This window comes from Geotrypetes seraphini, chromosome 1, assembly GCF_902459505.1.
Source record: "Geotrypetes seraphini chromosome 1, aGeoSer1.1, whole genome shotgun sequence".
In the NCBI taxonomy this organism is placed as follows: Eukaryota; Metazoa; Chordata; class Amphibia; order Gymnophiona; family Dermophiidae; genus Geotrypetes; species Geotrypetes seraphini.
The window spans coordinates 522,535,273-522,551,015 of record NC_047084.1 but is presented as its reverse complement, the minus strand read 5'-3'; the positions used below and the strand labels follow the sequence as shown (position 1 = coordinate 522,551,015).

The window sequence follows — 15,743 nt, the reverse complement described above, 5'->3', positions numbered from 1 at the left end:
GCATATTGTTCCACCAGCACTGGAAAAAAAAAAAAAGAACTCATAAAGTAACAGCATTTGGAAAGGTTAATCAATTCAGCTAATTGTAAATGCTCTCAGCTGTCACTCTCTCACCAGTGCCTTCCCTTTGTAGCAGTAATGCTCTGCGGGAAGCAGCAGCACTACGCTTGGAGGCTTCGGAAGAGGGAGTGGAAAAGCAGGCAGATTTCTCATGGCACATCTCATGCGGTGCGCCTAATGACACTGCATGTGTCTGTAAATGTCAATATATTTACCACAGGGAGATAGTCTTTTTCTCTCCACCAGCACTGCGTACCTCTTTCATTACACACAAAACAGAATAAGAGGCCTAATTATCCAGGTTCAGGCAGATGAGGAGGAAATCAGAGGTATTGATCTTCTGTTCCGTTGCCTGAGGCCATGTGCATGATTAATCACCGGAGCAGTTAACTGGAGTGTGCTTCCACAGTAGTAATGCAGAAAAATCTCCTAATAAAGCAAGAGAACAATTAGAGTTTCATCAGCAGTAAGCCCAATCCTCTTCCTGTCTTCTTACTGTGAACTGTCTACCAGTATATGCTGGAAAATAAAAAATAGAAACACCATATTATGTTTAATTTCAAAGATCACCTTTCATCTTTATTTAAAACTAGTCTTTAAGCACGTTACATTAACGGATGCTAGAATAGATGTGTGTGTCTGTCTTTCTTTCTGCCTTTCTCTCTCTCCTCAGCTGTCTGAAACGAACAGGATCCATTTCTTGGTCCCGAAATCGTCCTGCAAACATTCTATCATCTATTACAGACGTCTGGAGGCAATTCCCCTTAGAAAGAAAGATACACATACAGAGTTCTAAAGGGATAGCCTGTTTTATTATTAGTCTGCATTCATTTATATATCCTTGAACATGGGTCAGTGGTAACCATCACAGGAAAAGGGGGATGGACAAGAGAGGGGAGGGGGGGTGTGAGCAGGATATGTACATGGCAGGGGGGTTTGAGCCTGTATTGTCTTAAAGATGAAACTTCATTAACATGATTAAATGACCTCTTCCCAAACCATCGAGAGAGTAAACACAAACATTCTGCATCTGATTACCTCCAGCACAGGCAGGAACAAAAGACATAAAATATGTGTGTCCTTTTTAAATGTGTACTTTCATAGACAGAGACAGAAAACCTATCCTTTCCTTTCAATCCCCTCTTACGTCATGAAAATGACGTCATAAATGCACAGCATGAGCGTGGAGGGAGAGATATTCTAGATATGTCTCTTGAGGAGGGGTTTTAGGGGCTGTAATATGAGTCAAACAGCGCAGGAACAGTCTAAAATTACATAAGCAACAAGAGTGCAGATAATAATAAAGATTATAACAATAAGAAGGTCTTTCATCCACCCCTACATCCAAATAAAATACAGATCCCAAGGATTATATAAACCAGAATTACGTTTAATGGCCTGCATTGTCAGGAATAAAGGTGCAACAGGATAATTAATCCAATCAACATTCTTATTGATAATAATAAGGGACTCAAACCTAGCCTTAACCTGGTCTCGGGCCTTGAATTCATCTGGGACCCATCTTGGGACCCCTATCTCATCTATGTATAGCTATGTATAGCTAAAGCGCACTGGCCTATCTACTGGCTGAGTAGTTTAACACGGAGCCGGAGGTCTCCACAGAGCTATCGTGGGTCTATCAAAGAAAACAATGCCCGGTCCGGACGGACTCACTTTAGAATTCTACATAGAGTTCCAGGACCAACTAGCTCCGGTGTTGGTCCGGTTGTTTCAGGAGATCGGGGAGCAGGGGTCCATACCTGACTCGATGCAGGTGGCAGTGTTGACTCTGGTGGCCAAGCCAGGAAGGGTCGGCTCCAAGGTGTCAAATTGGGGACGATTCGGAAGAGGGTGGTAGTGGTCTCTTGGGGAGTTTCTCACTTCTTAGGGTTAGTAAGGCTGGTCAACAGGTAGGGGGTGACTCCAGGGGAGGTTAGGGAGGGCTGTTTTACCTGGGTAACAAGGATGCTGTAGCAATTCTTCATCGTGGCTCCGAGCTTAAGGGATTGTCCGGGGCCCTTGAGGCAGCAGGCGCTCCAGCGTCTCTCCATGTTACGTCTTCCCCCCAAATTTTTCGACATCGTCTGGTTGGCTTTTCAGGATAGGCTGTACAAGCGCGCTAATTTGAAGTACAAGTCATTGTCAGATAGGAACTGCCCAAGGGGAGAATGCCAAGGAAAACTGGAAACCATGGATCATTTTCTGTGTTCTTGTCCGTTCACTTTGGAGGTGGGGAGGAGGGTGGCTCGCAGGCTGGGGTTTGGGTATGGGTGCTTTGGTCATCTGTCTTATGCTGATTGGGTCTATGGAGGGAGGTCTTTTTGGGGGTTCATGTGGACACCTTTTTCTTGATTTTGGCTGTCATGAAGTTTTATTTATGGATGGCACGTTGCCAAGTATCTATTTGACAGCAGTTCCTGATTCCTGAGACTGTTTGCAGTGACATTATTGAGGGTATTTACAAAGTTGCAGAGAATGAGCAAGCCAGGTGTGCTGATGCTCAGTGGCGGACTCTATGGAAGGGGGTGCGCCTTCGGCCTCCATGAATAAGGTGATAGATTGATGTTTGGACTAACCAGATTCAGGTTAAATCAGCTTGTTCTCTGGAGATTAGTTACAGTTTGGTTTTCATTGTTCAGTTTTCCTTTGTATTAGCTATGCTGAGGCGGGATTGTTAACAGGCAGAAGATTGGGGATAGAATAGGTTATGGTTTTCTGTATATGTATTTCTGACTGCTTTTATTTTTGTACTGCTGTGATTTGTATTTTGTTGTGAGTTTTTTTTTTATAAATAAAAGAACAATCCAGTCTGCCCAACCTGATTCAATTTAAATTTTTTTAATTTTTTTCTCTTAGCTATTTCTGGGCAAGAATCCAAAGCTCTACCCGGTACTGTGCTTGGATTCCAACTGCCGAAATCTCATTTAAACCCTACTCCATCCCATCTAAACCCTCCCAGCCATTGAAGCCCTCTCCAGCCCATCCTCCCCCCAAACGGCCATATGCAGACACAGACCGTGCAAGTCTGCCCAGTACTGACCTTAGTTCAATATTTAATATTATTTTCTGATTCTTGATCCTCTGTGTTCATCCCACGCTTCTTTGAACTCAGTCACTGTTTTCCTCTCCACCACCTCTCTCGGGAGCGCATTCCAGGCATCCACCACCCTCTCCGTAAGGTAGAATTTCCTAACATTGCTCTTGAATCTACCACCCCTCAACCTCAAATTATGTCCTCTGGTTTTACCATTTTACTTTCTCTGGAAAAGATTTTGTTCTACGTTAATACCCTTCAAGTATTTGAACATCTAAATCATATCTCCCCTGTCCTTCCTTTCCTCTAGGGTATACATATTCAGGGCTTCCAGTCTCTCCTGATACGTCTTCTGGCACAAGCCTCCTATTATTTTCATCGCCCTCCTCTGGACCGCTTCAAGTCTTCTTACGTCCTTCGCCAGATACGGTCTCCAAAACTGAACACAATACTCCAAGTGGGGCCTTACCAGTGACCTGTACAGGGGCATCAACACCTTCTTCCTTCTACTGGCTACGCCTCTTTTTATACAGCCCAGCATCCTTCTGGCAGCAGCCACTGCCTTGTCACACTGCTTTTTCACCTTTAGATCTTCGGACACTATTACCCCAAGGTCCCTCTCCCCATCCATGCATATCAGCTTCTCACCTCCCAGCATATACGGTTCCTTCTGATTATTAATCCCCAAATGCATTACTCTGCATTTCTTTGCATTGAATTTTAGTTGCCAGGCATTAGACCATTCCTCAAACTTTTGCAGATCCTTTTTCATATTTTCCATTCCCTCTTCGGTGTCTACTCTGTTACAAATCTTGGTATCATCTGCAAAAAGGCACACTTTTCCTTCTAACCCTTCAGCAATGTCACTCACAAACATATTGAACAGGATCGGCCCCAGCACCAAACCCTGAGGGACTCCACTACTCACCTTTCCTTCCTCCGAGTGACTTCCATTAACCACCACCCTCTGGCATCTGTCCGACAGCCAGTTTCTAATCCAGTTCACCACTTTGGGTCCTAACTTCAGTCCTTCAAGTTTGTTCAACAGCCTCCTATGAGGAACCGTATCAAAGGCTTTGCTGAAATCTAAGTAAATTACATCTAGCATATGTCCTCGATCCAGCTCTCTGGTCACCCAATCAAAAAAATCAATCAGGTTCGTTTGGCACGATTTACCTTTTGTAAAGCCATGTTGCCTCGGATCCTGTAACCCATTAGATTCAAGGAAGTACACAATCCTTTCTTTCAGCAACACTTCCATTATTTTTCCAACAATTGAAGTGAGGCTCACCGGCCTGTAGTTTCCCGCTTCATTCCTGTGACCACTTTTATGAATAGGGACCACATCCACTCTCCTCCAATCCCCAGGAATCAGTCCCATCTCCAGAGATTTGTTGAACAAGTCTTTAATAGAACTCGCCAGAACCTCTCTGAGCTCCCTTAGTATCCTGGGATGGATCCCGTCTGGTCCCATTGCTTTGTCCACCTTCAGTTTTTCACGTTACTCATAAACACTCTACTCCGTGAATGGCGCAGAATCTACTCCATTTTCTCGTGTGACTTTGCCAGACAATCTCGGTCCTTCTCCAGGATTTTCTTCTGTGAACACAGAACAGAAGTATTTGTTTAGCACATTTGCTTTTTCCTCATCACTCTCCACATATCGGTTCCCAGCATCTTTTAGTTTAGCAATTCCATTTTTCATCTTCCTCCTTTCACTAATATATCTGAAAAAAATTTTGTCTCCCTTTTTTACATTTTTAGCCATTTGTTCTTCCGCATGTGCTTTCATATCTTTCTCTTGGCTTCTTTCAGTTTCACTCTGTAGTCCTTTCTGCACTCCTCTTGGGTTTTTTTTTTATATTTCATCAATACACTGTGCTCAGGTGCGGGAATTACAGGCGGAATGATAAGACAGATATTGGTGCTTAGAAAGTGGGTTGTTACAACACCATTATCCCTTATGGCTGCCAAGCAGGCATACTTTCACCATGACTGAGGAGAGAAATGTTCAACGTAGCCATTTTATCTCAATATAGCCTTAGAAATTGTCCTTAGTGGACCAAATTCTTTATATGAGGTGAGAAAAAAAATGAGTGCTAAGCAGTATTTTATAAACAGCGCACTGAGTTGGACGCCATTTATAGAGCAGCCCTAGGATCCACACCTAATTTTTAGGTTTAAGGATTTACACCAATTGAAACCTGCCATAAATTCCTGCCGCTAAGTTGCACACAGATCAGGCATATTATTTCACAGTGACTATGACTCCATTTCAGATCCATGCACAAAAATTTATGCAAACATATTTATGGAATAGTACCTAGAAAGATGTGCACATAAATTCTAATTATTGTCAATTTGTGCCAGTAATTGATTTTTAATACCCAATTATCAGTGCTAATTTTGAGGGCCATATATAGAATCCAGGTGAGTGTGTCATAGATCAGAGGTTCTCAACATGCAGTACATGTACCCCAAGGGGTATGTGAACTGTACTGTGGGAGGTACACTGTGCCACATGGGTCTCCCACCTTCTTTCTTCTTCAACCCCTTGGTAGAGCCACTACCCCTGTAATTAGTTTTGCCTCCTATGATGGGCAACAGGCTGAATTCCTGTGGTCCCTGCATCTCCCTACTATTCTCTCTCTTGCTTCAACTAGTTAATGGCAACAATTCATACATGCTGCTTGCTGATAACCTGGAAGCCTTTCCTCTGCAATGTCCTGCCTCTGTCAGAACTTCCTATTTATGCCTGGGCAGGACACGACTGAGGAGAGGCTTCTGGATTAGCAGCAGGCAATGTGAATAAATCGCTGCTGCTAACCCATTGAAGCAAGAGAGATCAATACATGTTAGTTGTGAGTGGAGTAGGGGAGGATGGAAGGAAGGAAAATTGTTGCAGGAGGGATGAGAGGGGTGAGACAGGGAGAAATGAACATGTGCTGGAGGGGAGGGAGGGATGGTGCATGGAGAGAGCATGTGAGTGGGGTTGGGGTTGGGAAGGAGGGAAGGAAGGAAGGAAAATTGCTGCAGGATGGAGGAGAGGGTGAGAGAGGGAGAACTGGACATGGGCCGGAGGGGAGGGAGAGATGGTACATGGGGAGAGAGGATATTAGTTATGAGTGGGGTTGGTGGGGAGGGAAGGAAGGCAAATTGGTGCAGGAGAGATGAGAGTGGGGAGAGAAGGAAGGAAAATTGTTGCAGAAGGGATGAGAATGGGGATGGAAGGAAGGAAGGAAAATTGTTGCAGAAGGGAGAAATGGACATGGAGTGGAGGGGAGGGGAGGGAGAGAGGGAAGAATGGACAAAGGCAGTGAAGGGGAGGGATAGATGTTGGACATCCTGGTGAGGACTTTTTGGTTGTTGTTATTCAACATAGTGGATGGAATTTCTGTGGACCTCTGTGGAGCTCATTTACATGCAAATCTTTTGCAGCATCACTTGTCATTTTGAAATCGGACAAATTGCTGGCACTACAACAACCCGTAGGATTTTAACGATAAGTTTAGAACATCAGGGCCTTAGAGGGGAAGGGGTGGCCAGTGGCATAGTAAGGGGGAGGCGGACCACCCTGGACGCTATGTTGGTGGGGGGCCGGCACCCCCTCCTCCTCTCTGCTCCTGCCTTTTCCCACTCCTCCCCTCACCACTTGTGCCCCCTTTCTTTCCCCCGTACCACTAGTTGTTTACCACCGCAAGCTACAACTTCAATGTTCTCCTCGTGACTGCATTGTCTTGCCCGCTGATATCACTTCTAGGAAGTGAAATCAGAGGGAGAGCCAACGGGGTTGTGAAGATCACGTTGAAGTTCTTGTTGCTTGCGGCGGCGTGCAACTAGAGGGAAGGGGGTGCACACATGGCAGGGGGGATCAGGGAAGGGGTGTGTGCGGGGGTGGGGATGAGTACGGGGAAGGGGCGCCACCATCCCAGGCACCTCTCACCCTCGCTACGCCACTAGGGGTGACTTCAGTTTTCATGCATTAGCCCCTTTAAGAAGCAGCTCAGAAGTATGGGGCTGCAACTTCGAGACCTGACGCTCCTGTCCAGGTGCTATTTTTCTAGGAACAAAGTTGCATTATTCGAGTTACAAAGTAGTGAGGTGTTTTAAATGCATTTGCATTGTTTGCATCCCATTATTATATCTCTCACAGTAACTTAAATTAATGTGTGCTATGGTACTATAATACATCTTATTGCTTTTTAATGAGTGTTAAGGGGTAAATAACACACATTATGGCCATCAACAGATCTTATTAATTATCCCTTTAATGTAATGTTTATGTGGCCTATAGCTTATTTCTGAAATTGTTTTGTCCACTGATTTTATTGAGAAACTTAAAGGAATATCCTTGGGCACAATAATTATGTTGTATATTAATTTAAGAGCTGGAATTGTATTTGCATGCATCCCCTTCCTCCCTAGCAGGGCTTTGAAACTTATTCTTTTTCCTTAATAAGAATAACCCTTAAGCTGTTCTTAGGTCCCTGAAAGCTATTGGACAAGATTAATATGTATAGTAAAAAAAAAAAAAAAAGGTCAAAATGCACCCAAATGCCTAGTAGAGAGTGACACGGGGATAAAGATTCATCCCCGTCCCTGCATTTTAATCCCTGTCCATGCACAGTTCCCACAGTCTTAATTTTTGTCTCTTAATCTCCCCGCTCAAAATAGAAAGATGATTTTATTCAATTTTATGGGCCTAAAGCATTGCAAACAAACATTTTAAGCCTTTAGGGGCAAATTCTATAAACGGCGTCCCAATTGTAGGCATCCTACCGCCGTCTAACCAGCCAATCAGGACGCACATTTTTAAAAAATCCTGAGGTAGGCTGCCTAGGCGTAGGCATGGTTTTGCCTGGAAGTAGCCTTAGGCAAGCTTAGGCAGCCCTAGGCGTCTCCTTAGGGCCGCGATAAGTGGCTGAAATATAGGTCAACAAAATACTGGCCTACATTTCAAATAGATGCAGCCGCTGAATTGGTTGCGGCAAGGGAATCTCCCTGCCGCGGTCAGTTTTTAGCGGCCGTGGCAGGGAACCCATCCCCCGCGCAAAAACTATTGTCAGGAGGTATGCCCAGTCATGCCGGAACCCCTGAATATCCGCCCCATCCCCAAATGTCCATGGCAGGATGAGTGCCCAATTCCTCTTGCCGCCATTCCCAAAACATTCCCTGGCAGGAGGGATGCCCACTCCCTCCTGCCGGAACCCCCCCGCCAATCATCAGTACCTGCTGTTAATAGAGCTTCAAAATGGCTGCCAAGACATCATGCGGCAGCCTCGCAAGATTCATGGAAGCCTCACAAGGCTGCCGCATGATGTCTTGTACTGAAACTATTAGTAGTGAGTGCAGTGGTGGTAGAGGGCAAGAAAGACTGGGGATCTTTCCTGCCCCCAAAGAGGCCACTAGACCACCAGATTTTAAGGTACATGCAGGGAGAGTGGCCTGTCCCTCTTTACTATGAGATTACTGTGGCAATACCACAGAATAGTCTACTGGTACCATGGTAATATTGAGTATTCTTTGGACACGATCCTGATTATTGCGGTAATTACCACAGAAAAAGAACTCCATTATTAATTTAAAAAAAGGAAAAGATAGAATAGATTAACATGGACTATGGCACTAGTAGACCCTTAGAGAGGTCAAAACATCCAGCTCTACAGAAAAGGCTTTTACAAAAAGATGTGTTTTTAGTAAGGTTCTGATTCTGTTAAACAGTGAAGGTGAACTGTATCCAAATACAGTGGTGCCTCACACAACGAACTTAATTCGTTCCAGGAGCAAGTTTGTTATGCGAAAAGTTCGTTATGTGAAACGCGTTTTCCCATAACAATACATGTTAAAAAAAATAATTCGTTCTGTAGCATAAAATATGCTAAGATGACATAAAAAAAGATAAATTTTTGGTTATTATTTTTATTTAGATACATCTAAAAACATAATTGTTTTTTAAAACAACACACATTTTTTAAATTTAAAGACAGACTAAGTAGAGTCTAATTTTACAGTGAGAGGGCAGAGTCTCAGCGGCAAAAACTGGGACTTAACTGTTCATTTTTTTTTTTTTCTACCGTGTTTCCCCGATGATAAGGCAGGGCCATCAAATAAGACAGCCCCCCCTTTTTAGAAAAAAATGTAAAATAAGGCACCCCCCCGCAAATAAGCCACCCACCGATACCTGCGCTTACCCGAATCGGGTGGTACGGTGGGTGACTCCGTGTGGTCCCTGGCACCCCCGACACGATCGGGGCAAGAGGGAGCTCAAGCCCTCTTGCCCCCCCGACTCCCCGACACGATCGGGGCAAGAGGGAGCTCAAGCCCTCTTGCCCCCCCGACTCCCCGACACGATCGGGGCAAAAGGGAGCTCAAGCCCTCTTGCCCCCCCCGACTCCCCGACACGATCGGGGCAAAAGGGAGCCCAAGCCCTCTTGCCCCGCCGATTCCCCAACTCCCCGACAATATCGGGCCAGGAGGGAGCCCAAGTCCTCCTGGCCACGGCGACCCCCTAACCCCACCCTGCACTACATTACGGGCAGGAGGGATCCCAGGCCCTCCTGCCCTCGACGCAAACCCCCCCTCCCCCCAACGACCGTCCCCCCCAAGAACCTCCGACCGCCCCCCCAGCCGACCCGCGACCCCCCTGGCCGACCCCCACGACACCCCCAACCCCCTTCCCCGTACCTTTCTGTAGTTGGCCGGACAGACGGGAGCCAAACCCGCCTGTCCGGCAGGCAGCCATCGACGGAATGAGGCCGGATTGGCCCATCCGTCCCAAAGCTCCGCCTACTGGTGGGGCCTAAGGCGCTTGGGCCAATCAGAATAGGCCCGGGAGCCTTAGGTCCCTCCTGGGGGCAGGGCCTGAGGCACATGGTCGGGTTGGGCCCATGTGCCTCAGGCCCCGCCCCCAGGAGGGACCTAAGGCTCCCGGGCCTATTCTGATTGGCCCAGGCGCCTTAGGCCCCACCAGTAGGCGGAGCTTTGGGACGGATGGGCCAATCCGGCCTCATTCCGTCGTTGGCTGCCTGCCGGACAGGCGGGTTTGGCTCCCGTCTGTCCGGCCAACTACAGAAAGGTACGGGGAAGGGGGTTGGGGGTGTCGTGGGGGTCGGCCAGGGGGGTCGCGGGTCGGCTGGGGGGGCGGTCGGAGGTTCTTGGGGGGGGCGGTCGTTGGGGGGAGGGGGGGTTTGCGTCGAGGGCAGGAGGGCCTGGGATCCCTCCTGCCCGTAATGTAGTGCAGGGTGGGGTTAGGGGGTCGCCGTGGCCAGGAGGACTTGGGCTCCCTCCTGGCCCGATATTGTGTGGGGAGTTGGGGAATCGGCGGGGCAAGAGGGCTTGGGCTCCTTTTTGCCCCGATCGTGTCGGGGAGTCGGGGGGGCAAGAGGGAACCAGGCGGAGAGAGGGCAGTTAAGCGCAGTGCCTGCGCGGAAGGATGCAGCTCGGGCGACTTCGTTGTGTGAAACGAAGTTCGTTGTACGGATCAAGACATAAAGTTCGTTGTGCGCAGCGTTCGCTGTGCGAGGCGTCCGTTATGCGAGGCACCACTGTACAATGTAACAATAAGAAAAATCCAAAGATAAAAGTTCAACACAGGAAAGTTTCACACTTATCTGTGCATGAAGGAAAGTCCGTGATATACCCGACAGAGCTCTGTTTCGCTGTCTTCTTCAGGAGCCGAACCCCCTCTGTTTAAGATCTTTCAGATACATTGTATGTCCTCACTTGTAAAAAGATCTGTTGCTTCACCGCCTGAACCATTGTTACATTGTATTTGGATACTTTTGATTAGCCATTCTTTAATGAACTTTGAGGACTTTAATCGAGAGAGAGGGAGACAGAGTGTGATATTTTCACTTTTTTTACACATTTATGTTTGTTTTGATGTTTCTTGATTCACTATTTCATAGGCAGAGAAGTTATGATGTATCGGGCGAGCTCACTGGGCTAATTAGTCTTCATTGGAGTTGTCAGCTCGGGGGACATTGGTGGAAGCTTTACAACTGCTTTTTAAGTTCCTGATACTGAAGTCTCTTCCCTAATCACAACTATTTATTAAGATTGAGTGAAACAGATTGTTCTCTTTCTTGTTTTGTCTCCTTCGCTTCCTCTCTCTCTCTCAAGTTTTATGGTGTGAGGTCTCCCCCTCTCTCCATATTATCGTGCGCCCGCACCTGGAGTCCAGTACTGGTTGCCGTACCTCAAGAAGGATATGGCAGTACTTGAGGGGGGTCCAGAGAAGAGCGACTAAATTGATAAAGGGTATGGAAAACTTTTCATACGCTGACAGGTTGAAAATGCTGGGGCTGTTCTCCCTAGAGAAGAGGAGACTTAGAGGAGACATGATAGAAACCTTCAAAATCCTGAAGGGCATAGAGAAGGTAGACAGGGACAGTTTCTTCAGACTGTGGGGAACCACAAGTACTAGGGGTCACTCGGAGAAATTGAAAGGGGACAGGTTTAGGACAAATGCTAGGAAGTTCTTTTTTACCCAGAGAGTGGTGGACACATGGAACGCGCTTCCGGAGGTTGTGATAGGCCAGAGCACAGTACGGGGGTTCAAGGAAGGTTTGGATAGGTTCCTGAAGGATAAGGGGATTGAGGGGTACAGATAGAAGCAGAGGTAGGTTATATAAATGGTCAGGAACCACTTCACAGGTCATGGACCTGATGGGCCACCGCGGGAGCGGACCGCTGGGCGCGATGGACCTCTGGTCTGACCCAGTGGAGGCAACTTCTTATGTTCTTATGAAACAGATTGTTCTCTTTGTTGTTTTGTCTCCTTCGCTTCCTCTCTCTCTCTCAAGTTTTATGGTGTGAGGTCTCCCTCTCTCTCCATATTATTAGCCAAACTTTTCTTGGTAGTTTGTTAACGTTTTGGCTATTTTAGGTTTTCTTTTTTGGCCTTTGTGATTCTATATAAGGCACATGCCCTTTAAATAATAGCACTTAATGCTGAATTTTTTTTCAGCTTCTGTATTTGATGCAGTTTATTGAATTCCCTTGAGCATTTTTTTTTTAAAGTGTGCCCTACTTTTGTAACATCCTTGCTTAGGGCTCCTTTTTACAAAACCACAATAGAGGTTTCTACTGCGGGCCGGTGAAGTAAATACTCCGACGCTAGTAGGAATTCTATGAGTGTTGGAGCATTTACCTCAAAGGCTCATGGAAGATAACCTCTACCATGGCTTTGTAAAAGCCAGCGTTAATTTGGATAAATGTGAATGTGTACATTGGATGTTCAGCTTTGTAAGTGCTCATATCCAGACACAACACCACTGTGTGTTCAAAAATGGTTTGTTTATTTATTTATTATTTATTTTAAAATTTTCTATACCGTTTACAACTAAACAATTTACAAAATTGACATACATAGGGCTCCTTTTACTAAGCTGCGTTAGCGGTTTTAGCGCACGCTTAGTGTGTGCTACATTGCCGTGCGTGCTACACGCTAATGCCTCCATAGAGCTGGCGTTAGTATTTTCCGTGTAGCGGGGGGGGGGGTAGCACGCACTAATCTTCAGCGTGCGGTAAAAACGCTAGCGCAGCTTAGTAAAAGGAGCCCCTAGTTTTAAAACAGAAACATAATAAAATGAACATAAAAAGCAACCTTAAAAATCATGGCCAGAAAATAATGGTATAACTTTGCATAATAACAATCATAAGCAGTTTATCAATTCTACCAGAGAAGAAAATTATGTCTAGAAAAAGGCATCTACAAATAACTGTGTTTTAAATCATTTTCTAAACATACCCTTTTCACGACAATTCCGTATCTGACCCACCAAAGAGTTCCATATCTTAACTCCTGCGCAACAAAAGGTCTTTTTACCAGTGTCAACAAGCCTTGGATTCACAGTCGTCTTCAGTAAAGCCAAATTCTCAGAGCGCAATGATCTTTTTGGTGTATAACTAAGGGCTCCTTTTGCAAAGGTGTGCTAGCGGTTTTAGCGCACGCTTAGCGCGCACTAAAATGCCGCACACACTAGCCGCTACCGCCTACTTTTAAGCAGGCGGTAATTTTTCAGCTAATGCGCACTAAAGTGCGTGCACTAGCCGGAAAATTACTGCCTGCTTAAAAGGAGGCGGTAGTGGCTAGCGCGCACAGCATTATAGAGCGCGCTAAGCACGCGCGCTAAAACCGCTAGCACACCTTTGTAAAAGGAGCCCCAAGTATGTTGTTTTTAAATTATTCTGGAATATTTCTATACAGGAATTGCTGACAAATCATATATTGTACACTGAAGGCGACTGGTAGCCAATGCAATTTGTGAAGATGTGACGAAATATGATCATATTTAGACAAATTGCCCTCTCTACTGGCAAAGCTGTATTGACAGATTTTCAGAATATTTTTTTGAAGCCTGTTTTTCTTCTTTTTTTACAGATGATAATGTTTATATCAGTTCCATAATCTATTTAACAGTTACAGCTAGAGCACTGCTCAGCTCATTTCCACATTATTTTACAAACCTGGAAGCACTCTATTTCACATCAGTCTGCACACAGAAATTGAAAAATTATTGGAGTAGTTTTGTAAGTACTGTTATTCAGAGGCAACCAGAAAGCAGAAAATGGGCAGGATACGGTAATCTAAAATTATTTCAACACTTCAAATTTTTATGGATTCTTAAGTTGGGAAGTCATCAGATTGTGTTTTTGTGCAATGCTGTTCATGCTTACGAGTCTAATCTGCAAAATCTAAGCATCCTTTATCAGATATTAAACTAAAAACAGATACTACATTTGATCTTAGCCATAAGGCCGAGTGAGCATGCTTAGAGGCACTGGTTGAAATTCAAATATTTATCACTCCAGTTCTTTAAAAAAAAAAAAAATCACACCCACATTTCTGTGATATACAGAAACCACAATCATCCTTTCAAAACCAGGGATCAAGGCACTTTTCAGTTTACAGTTTCCAGAGATAAAATCAAAATGAAAATAAAATGTGCTGATAATATCCTTGAGCTTTGGGCTGTTTCTATTGTTTTGTTAACCACCCTAAGATTGCTTAAGGAAGAGCGGTATGTCAAATAAATGCAGAGCCATAAACCATCCCTTTTAATCTAGTTAGAAGAAAAGAAATAAATCTGGTTGAGCACATCATCTGTTCAAGTATTCCTCAATCTGATCACAGAGGTGACTTTGAGTTTCCCTAGCCTGGTGATCATTGGAGACAAATCTGCCTTTTGCAACCCCAGATACTGTACCACCACTGCACTAGGATTCATCAAATCTAGTATGTGACCCTTTTCATGGGTTGGACAATTGATCAAGGGGGTTAGCATAGGATAGTGATATTGAATACAGTAATACTTGTATCATGAACAGACCATTTTTAATAGTCTAACAGAACATCTGAAGCAGATGGCACCTCCCAAAGTTTGGAAGGAGACAAATGACAAGAAAAATCTGACTGCTGAAAATTTAGACTACCCCCATGTGTATGAAAAACCAAATACAGGATCAGGGCAAGTTGATATTTGGAATACACATTTAGCTATGGCCATAGAGAAAACTGCACCAGTAAAAAGGTCTCACAAATTCTCACCTTAGTTTTCTCCAGAATTTCAGAACCTTAAGTAGGAAGGATAGAAACTGGAAAGGAGATGGTGTAAATCAGTGTTTCTCAACACGTGGTACGCGTATCCTTAGGGGTACGTGAGCGGCTTGTTGAGGGTACGCGGCACTGCGTGGGCCTCCTTCCCCCTTTCTCTTTTGGCACCAAGGATCCCATGCCCTCCTTATTGCCTGCCCGCCCCCCTCCGCTGAAGCCACTGCTGCCGCAGGGGATCCCATGCCCTCCTTCCTGCTCACCCCCCTCTACCGAAGCTGATCCAGAAGGTTTCCCTCCAATGTCAGAGCTGAGCTCATGGATGAAAGGACACATTTTAATGGATAAGTTTTCTGTCTCTGTCTAAAAGGATGTCTTTTGTTCCTGCCTGTGCTGGAGGTAATCAGATGCAGAATGTTTATGTTTACTCTCTCGATGGTTTGGGAAGAGGTCATTTAATCATGTTAATGAAGTTTCGTCTTTAAGATAATACATGCTCAAACCCCCTGCCATGTACATATCCTGCTCACGCACTCCCTCCCCTCTCTTGTCCATCCCCCTTTTCCTCTGATGGTTACCACTGACCCATGTAACAGATATATAAATGAATGCGCACTCATAATAAATCAGGCAAAATCTCTTTAGAATATTCGCTACCTATCTTTCTTTCTAAGGGGAATTGCCTCCAGATGATAGAGTGTTTTGCAGGGCAGTTTCGGGACCAAGAAACGGATCCTGTTCATTTCAATTTGGGGGCTACGTCCGGGATGGACTTGACATTACCAATATTTTGTGAGTATTTCTGAATTTTGAATTCTGTTCTTTAATAGTCACAGGTATTGGCATCATGTTCCAACCCTTTATTTAAATTGTAGGGTTTTTGGTAAACCCGCCGCGGTTACTGTTCTTTTGGCAAGGACAAATATTAATATGGAATTTTCGGTAAATTCCCGCCGCGAAAATAAGCAGCTGCCATTCTTTCGGGAAGAATGAAATTAAGTGAAGACTTTTGGAAAGTCTCTATTGTGGATTTATAGAAACGTCTGCGCATTCTGTCATCTGTACCATTCTTTGCATGCGCTTTTCTCTTCTATC

The 15,743-nt window shown here is 45.1% G+C and overlaps 1 pseudogene; it reads right to left on the bottom strand.

Annotated features, from left to right (window-relative positions):
* Positions 1 to 13,771: 13,771 nt before the first annotated feature.
* On the bottom strand, positions 13,772 to 13,867 carry LOC117352778 (annotated as a pseudogene).
* Positions 13,868 to 15,743: the final 1,876 nt, after the last annotated feature.